This window comes from Mesocricetus auratus, unplaced genomic scaffold, assembly GCF_017639785.1.
Source record: "Mesocricetus auratus isolate SY011 unplaced genomic scaffold, BCM_Maur_2.0 Super-Scaffold_100015, whole genome shotgun sequence".
NCBI lineage: Eukaryota > Metazoa > Chordata > Mammalia > Rodentia > Cricetidae > Mesocricetus > Mesocricetus auratus.
This window is the reverse complement of record NW_024429198.1, coordinates 36,748,257-36,764,215: the sequence shown is the minus strand read 5'-3', so window position 1 is coordinate 36,764,215 and position 15,959 is coordinate 36,748,257. Positions and strand designations below refer to the sequence as shown.

The 15,959-nt window shown below is 37.1% G+C and overlaps 1 protein-coding gene and 1 long non-coding RNA gene across 4 annotated transcripts in view; one reads left to right on the top strand and one right to left on the bottom strand.

The window, feature by feature from the left end:
- The window catches only part of Znf407 (zinc finger protein 407), a 374,631-nt gene that overhangs the window by 209,588 nt on the left and 149,084 nt on the right, over positions 1–15,959 (top strand). The window lies entirely within an intron of this gene.
- LOC121144320 lies at positions 12,318–14,770 on the bottom strand. 2 transcript variants are annotated; one of them, XR_005881649.1, is made up of 3 exons: positions 14,320–14,769; positions 13,764–13,901; positions 12,318–12,772 (listed from the first exon to the last, which is right to left on the bottom strand). It is a non-coding gene; the product is annotated as an uncharacterized LOC121144320 (long non-coding RNA). The 2 variants fall into 2 exon arrangements; XR_005881648.1 differs by lacking the exon at positions 12,318–12,772 and having other exon boundaries at positions 13,630–13,901; positions 14,320–14,770.

Genomic DNA, 15,959 nt, shown 5'->3' with positions numbered 1-15,959 from the left:
TTCTCCCTTTTCTCTACTTCCTGCTTTGTCTTCTTGCAAATAAAAGATGTAATGGAAATTTTTGGTTAAATATCCAGTTGTCCATGTTATCTTTGGTTTAAAGAATTCACCCATAGGTCCCACAGATGCTCTTGTTTTTGCTTTGTTTCATTTGTTTTGCTCTTTCATTTTATCCTCCTTTCTGTTGGTGGCTCTTCAGTTACCGCCTGTTCTCACATTGCTCTATAGAAAGCATCTACTATAGAATAGCCTCAAAAATTGTCATTGTGCTTTAACCTAGTTTGATGGCATCACCTCCATAAATTTTTCACATAAGCTAATAAAGCCTTTCAAGGAATTGGTACTGTGGCTATGTCCTACACTCCTGCTTTCCTCTGGACCTTGTGTGCTCTTGGGTACCCCCTGGTTCAGAAGACACACAGGTTGTCAGTAGACTGTTGACTGTTGCCTCTGGGCTTGTCATTTTTCACTTTCTTCATTAATAGGGTTTTCCCACGGAGCTTTCAAAGTTGTAGGGCAGAAGCTAGCAGTAAAGGTAGCAAGTCAGAAAGAAAGACTTAGGTATACAAAGGACTTCAAATCAGTGTGCCTTTCCCTAGTCATGCCATTTCATCTTACAAAACAAACACTTTTCTTATATGAACAAGATATGGTATTAATGGACCTAGAGAATAAGTTATTTGTTACAGTAACTCTTGACCTGTTTAATAAGTACTCAAGCTGTGTAGTGGAGTTTTTATTGTGCTCTGCAGTATACGCTTATGAAGTGTAGTACATAATAAAGTAAAAGTAATAACATCGATATTTCTGAGGGATCCATCAGAGCTGACCTACTGCAACATATTTCATCTGGTTTGTCTACTATGAATGTTTGAAAGTTATAGATGAAATTACCAGGAACAATATTGTGTCTGTGGCTTCTGATTGTTTGCCATTGTCAGTAGTTTCACCCTTTGTCACTCTCAAACCTATTCCTATGACTACTCCTTAGTGTTGGTGTCAAGAGACAAATGAAAAAGAAAAATGCTCTCCACTGTTAGGCAGCCAGACTTTTCTGAATGTTAACGGGCAGCTCTGAGAGGAGATGGGAAAGGAGAGATGTTTTTTAGTTAAATTCAGATTTATGTGTGCAAAGTTTAGGTATGTGTTATGTTAGATTGAGATGAATTTTGTAAAAAAAGAAAACTAGGCTAATAGTTAAAGAGGAAGTGTAGAGTTGTGTGACATATCATTGTCCTAAGAATGTCTATAGGCTGACATTTGAATATGCGAAAAGAAAAATTAATACTTTGAAACAGTCTCTCTGTGTGTATCCATCTTCCACATCCGGTTTTACATGCGGTGAAACAATGCCCTGTCTGTCTTTGTATTTCCACATCCGGTCACATCCAGTTTTACATGCAGGGAAGATGGGCCCCATGCCCTGTCTGTCTTTGTATTTCCCAGCAGACCCTGAGATCTGGCTTTGAGGACATGTTCAAGAGGCAGTTGCTTACCTAAGTTATTAGTGGAAATGCCTGGGATATTTCCTGTGCCACAGCTTCCAGACAGTGTGAGAACAATAAAAACAGGAAAGAAATGGTTTCTTCCAGGTGAAGCTATAATTTCAGTAATGTCTTTCTGTAACTGTTGTCTGTTCTTTCTTCTTAAACTATGTTAGTCAACTGTGCCATCTTAAACACTTTCATTTGCGTGAAAGTCAGCTGCTTTATTTGCTGAGAAGACTGCAATTATTATGTAGCTAAAATATCATCCAGCATAATTCGTAACTGGGCTTCCACTAAAATGGGAGCCTCAACACTGTTATTACCATTATTATTGCTGTTATTAGGGCTAGTGAAAAAGTTGAATCTTAATTTTTGGCAGGCTCCTATTATTTATACAGATGAGCATTTTCACTAACAATCCTATTGGTACTAAGAATGTTCTGAGTGATGTTTCTAATTCATAGAGAGCTGTGTGTTGTCTCTATGAATTGTGTCTTTGGTAAACTGGAAGGGAAGGAGAGATGTTAAATTAGTAGCAGTAAGTTCTTTTCTTTTTTTTTTTTTTTTTTTTTTTGAGACAGGGTTTCTCTGTAGCTGTGGAGGCTGTCCTGAAACTCACTCTGTAGACCACACTGGCCTTGAACTCACAGAGATCCTCCTGCCTCTGCCTCCCGAGAGCTGGGAGTAAAGTGGCAGTAAGTTTCTAAGCATCATGTCACCTCAGTGCTGTGTTCTGGTGTGACTGCACTCCTTTATGGGATGGCAGGTGTAAAAGCAATACTACATGTTTCCTATTAATTTTATACATAAAATAGTTTTATCCCTGAATTATTTTACAAATATCACCAGAGATACATTCATATAAACATCCGGAAAGCATTTACCCTTCAGGATATGCCTGTGTCTTTTGTGTCCACTAGCCTTACGTGGCTGAGAATTCTGGGATTGGAAAAGCTGATTGGACCTCCAGCAAGTACTCTGATGTTAATCAGCCTGGTGTGCAAGACAGGAAAGCTGATAGTCTGAAACTGCACTTTAAACCTAGACAGACTGTCATGTCAGTCTTTAGGAATGGTGGGGAATGGCCTGTTTATGTAATCAGATACGAAACCTGGGAGAAAGCTGTCAGGCACACTTTGTTGTGTAAGCAGCAGCCAACTCTGCTTTATCTGACAGACAGTGTGTAAATCTGTCCATGCAAAAACCCAAATGTTTAGTTTGCTCCTAGTTACTGTAATAATCTGCTTATTCCTGTCTGCACAGCAGTGACATCACTTGGCAGGATGTGCTACAGGCAGAGGAGCAGATAAGGGTCTGCTTGTGTCAGTCAGTCATGACTTGATTGGCAGCGAGGTGCAGAGGAATTTACTCAAGGTTTGCTTCAAGCTGAAGGAACAGACAATATGTTCATGACAGGAATAGCTTTATTTAGCTGGCTATCTTACATCTTGAGTAAATGAATAGATACATATCATGTCTAACTATAGCTTCTAAGAATAAATATACTATAATATCAGTAAGCAATGACAATACGTATCCCAAGGCAATATTTTATTTCAAATGTTTCTGTTAGATATATAATTTCATAACTACAGTTATTTCATAAACTTTTATATTTGTTATATGTCATGCTTTCTTTGTAATTTCAAAAATAAGTTTGTTTTTAGTTCCTTCTGTGATTGCAAATGACTTGATAAATGTGGATAACTAGTCTTTATTTTTAATTTTATTCTTGAAGTTAAATTACTGTTTTAAATTCTGAACATATGTTTTTTATGCCACTGAGATAAATATGAAGTTGGTGTATTTATAATGCATTCAGTGAAGCTAGAACAACTTTCTCTGATTTAAAACTGTATATTTTACTAATTACTAATATAAATAGCATTTCCTTTTATATAAACTGACTCAGCAGGAGTAAGTATTAGGGATCTGCTTTGAAATATCTGTAAGATTGTTTGGATTCTTTTATATTTTTATTAAGCTCTTCATTTTAATCTGATTAGTTTCTTTGTTAGCTACACGTAATGGTTGGGAATACTATTGATTATTTATGCAAATATGAAATCCCATTCCCCTGTGCCATTTTCTTCAGTTCACCGTCAAGGAGCCCATCCTGACCTCCGTCTCCAAGGGAGTGCTTCTTGTAGGGTAGATGGGCTCCTTATGGCTCTGTATGTTCCTGTGTCTTTAGATGTTGCACTGCCCTAACACAGTGTCCAGATGTGTCTGAGGTATGCCAGCTATTCTCCTAAGAGGCTTGGCAACAGTGATAAAACTAATGGAAAAACAGGTGTTAAATACGAACTGCTGCTATTGACCTTTCGATATAAATATATAATTGCATTTGAGCAATTTTGCTTGTAAAATTGTAGTTGTCTTTTTGGCTATCCAAATTCAAAACACACTTATGTAGTACTTTACTAAAATTATGTTGTTCTTGCATAATGGTGGTCTTCATATGATCAGCTTTTAATTGGTTTTGTCACTATCAAACTTTGGCTACCCAAACTTTCAAGTCAACAGTTCTGAAAACATTGTGCTAAGATTAACACATGGATTATAAAGGCTTTCCCCTTTAGCTTGTTTTGTGTTGTTGTTTCTTGTCCACAGTTGTTGTTTCTTGTCCACAGTTGTTGTTTCTTGTCCTAGTCAAGTCTAAGTTAACATTTGATAGTGTGTCTGCTCTTTTTTGTTGCTACAGGAGGAAATCTTCCTACTCATCTTTTATCTGGGCTTTTGATTCTAAGACATAAATGTAGTGTTCTTCAGTTCTTCTTATCATGTTAGTTTTGAAGAAAAATACATAGCAATAATCATTACGAACCAAAACGGTCTGGAGGTATACGACACACATTCCGAGTATTCTTTGGCATAGTTTTCTGAAATGAGGACAAATCCCTTCCTCCCTTTCTCCCTCCCTCGCTACCCCCCCTCAAGAAAATTTGTGAACGCCCTCATAGAAACTGTGGAAACACTCATCCCACCCTTTTCTGCCCACTGTGTTCACATCATCTCTTTTCTCTCTGTCTACTTGTCAATAGCGATTTTATGTTAACATTAAAATTAAGCCACCCTACAGTTCATGTCGTTACCTTCTTTGTCATTAAATATTCTTGAGGTGAAATGATTAGAATTCAAGAAATTAATTTTTCTCAGGTATCAGCTCCTCTGACTGCCTGCCTATCCTTTTCTCTTCATTTTACTTGAGAATTTCTATTTTACCAATGGAGAACCTAGCTTGGGGTATTGATCTTGTGTTATTATTTAACTACCTTCCCATATCTACACTAATTTGTTAGAGATGGAGGGATAAGATGATTTAGGTTATAGCTGTTTAGGGGGTTCAACTGGGCCTCACACATGCTAGATTAGTTGTTTCCTCTGAATCATACCCATCCCTTATGTGTTACTCTGGGTTATTTTCCCCTATAGCAAATTGAAGAATGAAAATATTCACATCATGTTTCTAGATTTAAAGGCTTTTTGTTGCAGAAAATGGTTATGTCAGTGTGTGTGTGTGTGTGTGTGTGTGTGTGTGTGTGTGTGTATACTTCAAGAGTAAGTAGTTTATTCTTACCAGTCTTGAGTTGTGCAGTTTTTTGGGGGTGGGGGGTATTTTGAATGGCTTTTTTTTTCAGCTATTAGAAATTCTAATGGTAGAGTTACATTATTCACTTATATTTTAGTATTAATTTATCCCAAGCTCACTGATCAAAATGGAAACTAAGGCCCAGAAAGCAATCAGGCCAACCAAAGACATACAATAGAATTGGTTTCACAGTGTAATCTGATGGTCTTTTCTGATAACTCTTCATTCCAACAACTTAGTTTTCAGTTTTAAATATCATAGTAAATGGCGTTCTTGAGAACACTTTAAATCATATTTTGAATCTTTAATACATAAAATTACTAAATTGTATTGGTTTCCTAATCAGCTTTTCCTTCCCTTTCTATGTGTAGGGACCCAAAATGTTAAAAATCAAGGCAGATGAACTGTTAACAATCTTTCAGAGATTGCACATATGATGATGATAAATTTGAAAGACACTTAAAAGATAGGGTTTACCTATTTTAAGAGTCAGAAAAGGTCATAGTATCCTGGTGCATGCCCTTAATTGAAGCACGTGTGAAGCAGAGGCAGAGGCAGGCAAATCTGTGTGAGTCTGAGGCCAGCCTGGTCTACAGAGCAAATTCTAGGACAGGCTCCAATGCTACACAGAGAAACCCTGTCTGAAAAGAACCAAAAACCAGGAAAAAGAAAAGAAGAAGAAAAGAAAGAAAGAAAGAAGTCACGAAAAAATAAGACTTTCTGTGTACTGTAGATAATTAGAATACGGTATATAAACAGAGGTAGTGTATCCATGTGTCGCAGAGCCTGGTGATAATCTTCAAACGATTCATCACTAAGGACCACACCCTCCAATACACTATGCTTTTCCCAAATACAGATTATCATTGTAGTGAATACCCCCTGCGGCCTAACTGTCAGCTTCCTGGCCAAGGTACAAGACCTTGTCTGATATCTTGAATTCCCAGTGTACCTTGCCAGAGTGCCTAGACCCTGGTAAGCCCTGGAGCCAGGTACATGACCCCTGTCTGTAGAAGTCTGACCATCTTGTCACTCTTATTGCTCTTCCTACCCTACCTGAGGCTAAAGAGTTGTTATTCCTTTCTTCAAATAATCTCTCAGACTTTAGAATCATTTCAATCCAAAAAAAGTCACAAAACCTAATTTCTAAAGCTATTTGATTTCCTGCTCTATTCTTTCTCTGTCTATAATTGAAAAACTCTTTTCTATTGTGAATTTCATTTTGAAGCCTTCAGTTAAATTCTTGTTTTAGTTTTCCCACCATTCTACTTACGCCTAGTATAAATATATTTTGTCACTTGTATCCTTCCAGTTGGCTTTGCTTATGCACTTAATTATATTGGTTTGAAATTAAATTTAATATTTTGAATGCTGAAAGGCATACAATAAACAATAGTGTTATTCCACGTGGTCTTTTGTTTGAGGTTTTGAAGATTTGAAAAATTAGTATAAATGATTTATGTACAATATTTATAAATGCCTATATAAATTTATCTTTCACAATCACTCAGATTGTATGAGAAATAGGCAAATACTGCAAGTCTATTTTGTGAAGAGAATTCACAGCTCTTAACATCCCAATTTTGAAAATAAAAATCCTCTTTTATAGTGAAAGGAAGGTAAATGTATATGCAGTTGATTTACAGTCCTTTTAAGAGATTTTCCTTGTTCATGTATTTCTCAAACACACATGTGCATATGTCCACATATAAATGCATTCTTTAGTTTCATTCAGAGTTTACACCATATTATGTCATACCATTGTCAGTGGAGCATGTGTTGAAAGAGATATGGAACATGTTAGAAGTTTATTACTGTTTTTCCTTAGTTGGACAATAATAACATCAGAATTCCCAAAACTTGATTTCATATTAATCTAACATTTGTGTTAATCTTAAATTTATGATTTAGAAACAACCAAGTCATATCTTGACCATAAGATCTTTTCTTGCATTTATGTCAGAGTGCTACAATTTAAAGCAGGTAGCATCATACAGCAGTTGGTATTGTTACTACACTGAATTTCTACCAAAGTTAAATCCTGTCTCTCGTTAGACTCTCTAAGTGGTTTGTGACTACTTCCTGTTAGGCTGAATTCTCAGAAAGGATCAGTTTTATACTGAACCCCGTGGTTACTGGACATTCTATCTCAAACCTTGTAGCCATATTACTTTGAGCTCTGACAGTTTCTTAGATCATCAGACTAGAAGGACAGGATGATGGCAAAGTCCTAGACAATGAAACACTCAAGACAGGGAAAGATGCTTTTCCTACCTTTAGCAAGTCTCATGGTCACCCTACAAGACTTTTCTAAATTTGGCCAGTGTATTCAGATTTACAAAAAAAATCCTATCCAGCTGGATGGTGGGTTTAATCCCAGCACTTGGGAGGGAGAGGCAGGTCTGAGCCTGGTCTATAGAGTGACTTCCAGGACCTCCAGGGGTACACAGAGAAATCATGTCTTACAAAAACTAGCGATGATGATGATGACGACGCTGATGACCTATTGGTTTACATAGATTGCACTTATACAATCTGTGATGGTGTCTAGGACGCACAGGCCTAGGAGCATGTTCCAGTGTTACAGGAGTACTTTTGAGGAGAGGGGTTCCTGTGCGAGCATATTTCGTTGATTGAAGTGTTATTTTAGTGCTTGAAAGCTTTGCTACTGTAGTATACTGATTGTTGCAGGAAGTCACAATTTAATAAATACCGGAGACTGTTGTCTCTTAACTCATGTATACAGATTAGAAAATTAGATATACTGATGTAAATAGTTAATGACTCTAGAAGGCTATTACAATAAAAAGTTTCAATTTTATATGCTGTGAATATAACCCAAACCATTCATGATCATCTCTGCTGCCTGTGGCTTGTTCGGAAATCCAATACTGCTTTCTAAGTACCCAGTAGTTCATCTTTGGTGAGTTGAGTCTGGCGATGGTTATTGGCAAAACTGGCTTTCTTAGATTGTAGAATTGGCACCTCTTGTGATTTGCTATTTATAGGACACAAGGGATCTAGATTGTTAGCTGGATGATCTGTCCTCCACCTACACCATATAATTATGACTTGAATTCAAACAGAGTCACATGGTGCCCCTGAGGCACCAAGAACCTGCCACAGGAGTCTTAACCAAACTGTTCATGAACTTCTTTCCAGCACCACAGTTACCACACCCCTGGTATCTCTGAACCTTTCACTTTCAAGGACCCCAATTGTGTTACTTAAAAGATATGATTGTGTTTTTCATTAGCAAATTTCAGCTGGCACCATTTGTAGACCTAACGAGTATGACAAACATTGTCTTTATTTACAGTTGTAACAGTGTAAGGTTAGGTCCTTACTGCAAGCTTTACAGAATATCTAAGCAGGGACAGTTTTGTTGACAGCATTTAGTAATGTGCTGAATCAGATTAAAAATACTAAATTTTGAAAGAAAATAACGTTCCCAGATTTAATTTTGTAGTTGAGTATTTGAAAGCATGCTTTTCTCCTGTATCTGTTCTTCATCAAACTGGTAAAATCTGTTTTATCGAATGTGATTGCTTGCTGTGTTAATAAAATGTTTGTTAACCCATGTAGCATGTTTCATTTTGATGTTGCATGCCTAGTGAATTCAGACAGAAACCTAGTAATAGTAAATGTAGTGGGCATGAGGTGGGGGGTTGGGGAGGTTGGTTGGGGGTGGGGGATGAGGGGAGGGAGCTGGATTAACATGTCAAGCAAGCTTGTTCCTAACTTAAATAAAAAATTAGTCAAAAAATAAAATAAAATCCAAATTGAGGGACAAAATTTTAAAAATTTGAAGAAAAAAACAGTGACATCAAGCTGGGGTTGGTTGCTCCTGCTTTAATCCTAGTAGCCTCTGAGCTGAGGCAGTGCAATCCTAAACTTTATGTGTGTAACAGTACGATATTCTCTTAACAAATGACCCAGTTCTCAGCATTCAACATATTGGACAATATATAATGGGATATACCTAATGGTTGTCAGTTTGTGTTATGTAGAAAATTTTGCTCATTATGCTTCCAAATGGATAAACTAGTCCAGCCTAACTCTCAGAGAGGGTATTCTTTGGTAGGTTTTCTTCCAGATACTCTCCTATGTGCACTGCATCCATATATATTCTGTTTGATGATTGAGATCTATAAAGGATGAAGCTACATTTAGTTCCTTGGAAAATCATAATCACAGTTTAAAAATGCTGAAAAATGCACAAAATAAAGGAAGGAAATGATTGATAATTGATGCGGTTCATATCAAAGACAAATTCAGACTCCTTCAGTGGTCATAACGATATTCAAATCTGACTTATAAGCTACAGGGTTTACTGCCCTGGGTAGCAAGGACTCTACCTCCTCCCATTCAGCTGGCTGGCTCACGAGCGAGCATGTCACCCCCCTGCTTCTTGTCAGATTGTCATCGTTACTGTTTTTATTAGAGCACTGGATTCTGCTGTTTCAAACTTAGCTCAAAACCACATTAACCCGGAAAAACTCTTTTATTCTTTGGTACCTTTTCTGGACATCTTTTAAAACTTTCTCACAAAGTCGCACACAGTATATTGGTTTGTTTTCTAGACATTGGTCATGATCACTAAGTTATAGGCTCCTTTGGTGAATGTGCGTGCTTTTCTTTTATTTCTAGATTTATACATAGCGTTGGTTATTTCTAGACATATAGTAGGTCCTAATATGTTTTACTCTTCTGTTGGTTTTTTGGTGGATTGAAATTGAAGATATTTATGAATGGTCCCAGTGGCCAGTCATTAAAAATAGATCACCTAGGCACTTGGAATGAATGTATAAATACGGATCAGAATGAATTTTATCATTTTAACTCAGATTATGTATACCATTAGAATAAAATATAATTGAAGAATTTATTTTCTTTGATTCAGTATTAGTAACTATGGTTTAAACTTTTTTATGAATCCAGCCTAACAGGCCAAAAAGCTTCGTTGTGTCCAAACTAGAGAATAGTGCCACTCGACTGCATACCTTCTTGTTCTCAGCTCCTGTGCCTATGATGCAAAAAACTCCTGGAGCACTTTGTGGTAGTTTTCCCATACACTGTCCTTGCCACCTGTCCCCATGTGCTCCTGTGATCCCAAGAAGGGTGAGGCTTGGCTCTTTCTGTTCCAGCACCGCTGATTTGGTGCTGTTTGACCTTGTAGAGACCCCAAGTGAACATTTTAGAGATGAAGTTGAGAGGATGTAGCCTCCCGTCTAACCCTGGTATGCCAAGCACCACTTGCAAGCCAGGCCATGTCCAGCCTTCTTTGTTGGAACCCAGCCAACTGTGTTTATGTAGTGTCTACTACTGCCTTTGTGCTGTAAAGACAACAGTGAGTTGTGTCTCAAAGGTGTTCATGGCCTCACAGTGCAAAACACTAAGCACCTGGCCCTTCACTGAATTTGTGACCTGAGTACTTAGGTCTGCTGGTATAATGAGAAATCCCAGCTATTTTATCATGATTTTGGTTAGATCAGAGTTTGTGGTCTCTTTGAAAGAAAATTCCACAGGAGTTAAGTTTTTTGAATGATGAACTCAAATCACTTTGCATACAGTGGTGGAGATCTTTGAGTAAGGTGCCTAGAATGGCCCCTTCCTGTAGGTTGTTAGTGGCAGAAGGAGCCTGAGGTGTTAATATGCTTAAAACTCCTCTCACAAGGGATTTTTAACTAAAATGATTTTGAGCCCTTAAATAGCATTGAAAAGGAAGAAAAAAATTTCAGTTTTTAAAACATGAATGATATGCCCAGAAGTTTAAAATGACAGGCACTGGCATGGGTGAGATTAAATATTTTTTCCAACTAGTTAACAAGGATCTACTCTGTTAATTAGCCTAATTATCACCTGTTCATGGCAAAATTGTGCTCAAAACACTTGGCTTAAGTAGTCAGTTCCCCGGTGAACTGTGTAAAAGCCCTCATGGGAGGTTTTCCAACCCTAACTGGAAGCCACACTGGAGGCTTGAGACCTGGATTTAGTCATGGAAACCCTCCTGGTCTTGGGTTTTTGTGGCTTCTTGATATAAATTATGCTCACCTTTTTTTTTTTTTTTTGCACTGCATTAAGAAACACTCAAAATCTAGCCTAATTTGGTAATCTAGATAATTATATTATATTGAACACATATTTGTTACATTCACCAGGACCTACGGCCCTTAAGAAATCTGAAGGGATATGGCCAACAGTGACCTAGATCTCAGTAAAGTCATTGCAAATTAGCTATCAGTGTGTCTTTTTAATTATTCAGTTAGGCACAAAGTTATAAATTTTATTTTCTGTGTAATTCAAAGCTGAAAGTTATATTCAAGGCTTTTGTAGAACATTGAAAGTCAAAGCTGAAAGACAACCCAGGGTTATCATTGAAAGCTATTAAACTATTTTCTATATGTTTTTAATTTCATATTAATAGTGTCTACTGTTTAAATGCAGTTGTGTCTTATTACTGCTGCCCCTCTTCCTTCTCCTTACTCTTTCTCCTCTCCTTTCTTTTTTTCCTGCTCATCTTCCTCTCCCATCATTTTTTTCCTACTCAGTTGTCTGGGCCAAAAGCATTAGTGTTTCACAATTGTAGTGTCTTTTTAGATAGTGACTTTGCTTTCCTGTCCTCTGGGGCATATTCTCAGTGTGAGAAGTACACTGAGGCTGCAGTTGGTACTCTCTGATTGACCTCTGTGCTTTTATGAGCTGCTTTGTTCAGGAAAGGAGTGATTGCTCCCTCTCTGCAGAAATTTACATGGTTACCCTACTGGGCAAAGACTTCATCATTTCATCTCTCAGTGTGTCATTATGTCATTATTAAATTATGGTCTTTAAAAAGGGGGCCTTTTATTCCGAAGAAACTGCCTGTGCTTTCGTAGTATTTGAATAGCTTAGGAATTGTGGAAATACGTATTTTGTCATTAGGATATTTTTCTAGGAATCAGACCTTTGTTCCTCTGTAGTTCTGTATTGTGTATATAAAGAAGAGTGTTGCTTGTTAGTTGAATTTTAGTATTTTTAGCTTTATAATGTTTTTGTGTGGGTGAACACTTCAGTACACAGTTTTGAATGATAGTGACTACATATCATTTTATTGCCCTGGAAGAATTTAGCTTACTCCTCATTAAAGTCAGATGTGTCTCACCCAAGTCTTCCTTTCTCTTGTATGTCTAGTAAATGTGTTTGTATTATTTGTTAACCTGACTGTTTTGCACCAAGGTATCATGTAAAGGAAATAAGAATTATTGTTTGAATGTTTTATTAATGTTGGATGTAAAGTACAAGATTTTGAAAGTACAAGACATTTGGAAGATGGTAACTGCAGTCTGTTTACTTCAGATTCTTCTCCTGTGGTAAACAACAAACGTTAGATGTGCAGTTGCGCTCCACCACCGTCCTCTTCCTTTTCTCCATGCCAGGAAGAAACAGTGTCAATTGAGAGTGTCATACACATGCCTGCATGTGAGGTTCATTTGTAAAATTTCATGTAAATGGTGCAACTTTGAAAGTTATTTGTTTTCATTTTTAAAAAAATAACTTATTTATATGTATGAGTGTTTTGCCAACATGCATATCTGTGAACCATGTGTGATCCAGGTGCTTGCATAGGTCAGACAAAGTCATCAGATTTCCTGGAGCTGCAGTTATGGATTTTTGTGAACCACCATGTTGGTCCTGGAAACTGAACCCAGGTTCTCTGCAATAGAAACAAATGCTCTTAGTCACTGAGCCATTCTTCCAGTCCCTCTAACTTGTTTTTAATAGGTTTTTAAACCTATGTTGATAAGTACAGCCAAAGCTTATTCATTTTCATAGCATAATGATTGTATATTTTATGATTAAATGTAACCCTTCCCAACAAGTCTGTTGAAACTTCAATAGAAGAATTTATTTTATGTAACTTTATTTATTTAAGTATGTCTCAATGGTATATGCCTAATTAGATTCTCCAGTACAAAATTAGGGTTAGAACAAACTCAGTATTAAATTCAGTACTGCTTAAGCATTACAAGATTATCATGAATGGAACAGATACAGAAGACCATAAAAAGTTATAGTGATTCTCTTATCTGTTTAATTTTTGAATTTTCAAGACAGGGTTTCTCTGTATATCCCTGACTGTCCTAGAACTCATTCTGTAGCTCATACTGGCCTCAAACTAGAGATCCACCTTCCTCTGTCTCCCAAGTGCTGAGTTTAAAGTTGTGTGCTGCCTCTGACCTGCTTTTATATTGCCAGGAAATGAAGCCAACTTTTCAGGACACTTTCATCTTCATTGAAAAATGAGATGCTTGTACATTTTATTAAGATTCTAATAACTAAAATCTACTTGCTTAGAACTTAAATTTTTAGTAGCATTTAAAGTTTTAATCTAAAGAAGATGAATCTAAAATTTCCTTTTAGAATTCTGACTCTAGTATTTGGAAAGTTATAGAAGCAAAGTTGAAGTTTGGTTCTTGATATACTATGTCTCCTGTTTAGCCATATAAAACCAAGAAAATGGTGAAAAATTGGGTAAGGTCAAAACACAGTAAAGCTTAGTTATATAACACCTTTTAGCTCATTATTAATTCTTTAATTTTGTGCAAGATTCATCCCAGTGACAAATTTTAGTTTTTGTTATATAGCTGATAATGAGGCTAGTTAGTATTCCCTCTTGAGGTCAAGTGTTGAAGCCTAGACTTTACTTTTGGCTCAGTTCACACAAATCCTACAGGAAGAACCCGTTGGAAGTGCTCTGTGGGTACATGTCAATCTCTTCTCTTTGCTGTGCTTCCTTGGTGTAACAGGTAGGACCAGAGCCTGCCTCCATTTCAGAAGGGCACCTAAGGGAACAACACACAGTGGTGAGTGGTGGACTGGCCTCTAGCTGTGCCAGAACACTAGAAAAATGTTTAGGAACAGCTCTTCCATTTTGGAATCCTTATAAGTTTGTACAGATTAACCCTTTAGTGGGCTTTCAGTTCACTGTTGCCTACTAGGGCAAGGGCTTCATTGTAGGTAGTTTTAGTATCATGGATTTCTCACCTAAGAACTTAAGAGCGAAGATGTATGACTTCACAAGGATTGCTAAAGGAAATGCATTTCCAGTCTATGTTTGAAATGACTTCCCTCAAAATTCCATGTCACTCCTGCATTGTCTTTCCACTGTGAGAGTGTGAAGCAGATGCAATTCTTTTGTTTCCCATGCTCATTGATGCGCCCCTCTAGCTTGTAGCACATTTGTGAAGACCAGTTACTCACCTTTAAGCAGTCAGTAGAAAGCTGAGTTTTGCAAGCAGAGTTTCTTTTTAGATTACATTACAAAATATCTCTCCTGTAAGCCCGTCTAGCCAAGCATCTGTGCCTCAGTCTTCCTTACCAGCAGATTTTCTCGACACCCAGATCATCTTTTTCTGATTTCCCTGTAGCCTCCAGAGAGAGCAGTGTTCATAGAGTAGCAAGATGGCAGGTCTTTCTAAGAGGAATGTTCAGTTTCTGGTTTGCGCTGCAGAGCACTTTCTGCTTCCCGGATATGCTTCATTAGGTCTCCTGAAGATCCTCTAACATTAGTCTGCTTAAAACAAGCAATCCTGGAAAATTTGACACAGAATTCATGTCATTTCAGGAGACACTTCCAAAAAGGTCTCGGCTTTCTAATTGCATTAAGTGTGGCCTGTGCTGGCCATGTTTACATTCTCTCACTTGCCCAGTGGATGAGCTTGCTTGTTTCCAGGAAGTCCAGTGCTAGTTTCAGTTCCTTTTTTGTTAAAAAAAAATCTGGCTTTTGTCCTTTCTGGACAGGCACTGAGCTTTAGTCTAACATTTTTATTATGTTTGAATAATAGACAGTGCACATTGAGGTTGTGTAGATGTAATTTTGTTATTTGCACATCATGGTAGATTTAAAACTGAGGGATTTATTTTGTCATTCATAAAGTTGTAATACAGTCTGGAAAACTATTTGTTAAAGATAGCATCTATTTAACCTCCTTATTTATTTCTTGTAAGAGAAGGTTAGTTCCACAATAAATACATGGAGAAATAAGTAGATAGGGGAATTTATCTTGGAAATAAGATCCCTGTCATGGTTTTGAAATGCTAAATGCATGAAGACCCGTCAAAGAGATATACGGACATGATATTTTTTGCAGTGCATTTCAAGGTGTTTAGTTATATATGTCATTCTCCAGTACGAGTCAGCAATGATCAAATGATACAGTGAATTCAGAGTCAGGCTGTGTTCATAGTGCAGACAGTGTCTCCTCACATGTGTTATAGGAGAATTAGACTGGCAGTTTGCTGTTAATGAAGCACTTCAGATATGCTATGCAATTTTAAGTGTTTGGTATTTTTTTTTTACTAATTTTACATTTAAAACATTACTTTGTAAATATATGTACTAAAGGAAGCTGGTGATTTATACCTGGATTCCCAGAGTTTGTGGAACTCCATTGATTTGTTAAAGTAATCTACATTTAACACCAAATTAGAAGGTTGGTTGTTTATAGCAAAGGACTCTTTTCCTCTCCTGACAAAACTTTAGGAATTGATGAAGATCCTGGTTAATGACTTTATGTGAAAGTCTGCATTTTCTATAGCCCCATGTTGATAATGTAGAACTTATTCTAGTCTTAGGTTTTTCTCCAGGCTGCCTTGGTCCCTGTTTTCTGGTATAATACTTGCCAGCTTTCTACATTTTAATTGTAACTTTTAAGAAAGTTGTTCTCTTACTTGATTGTTGATTATTCTGAATTAATTTGTTGACACTGTTGTTGACAGTGATTGCTTAACACTCAGTTGCACCAGAAACAGGAGGGAAATTTTAGTGAGGAACTCTAAAGTGGAAGCGTGCAGAGGAGGAAGTGTGCTCACGCCCCTCAGTCCACACTTCTAGAGTACTG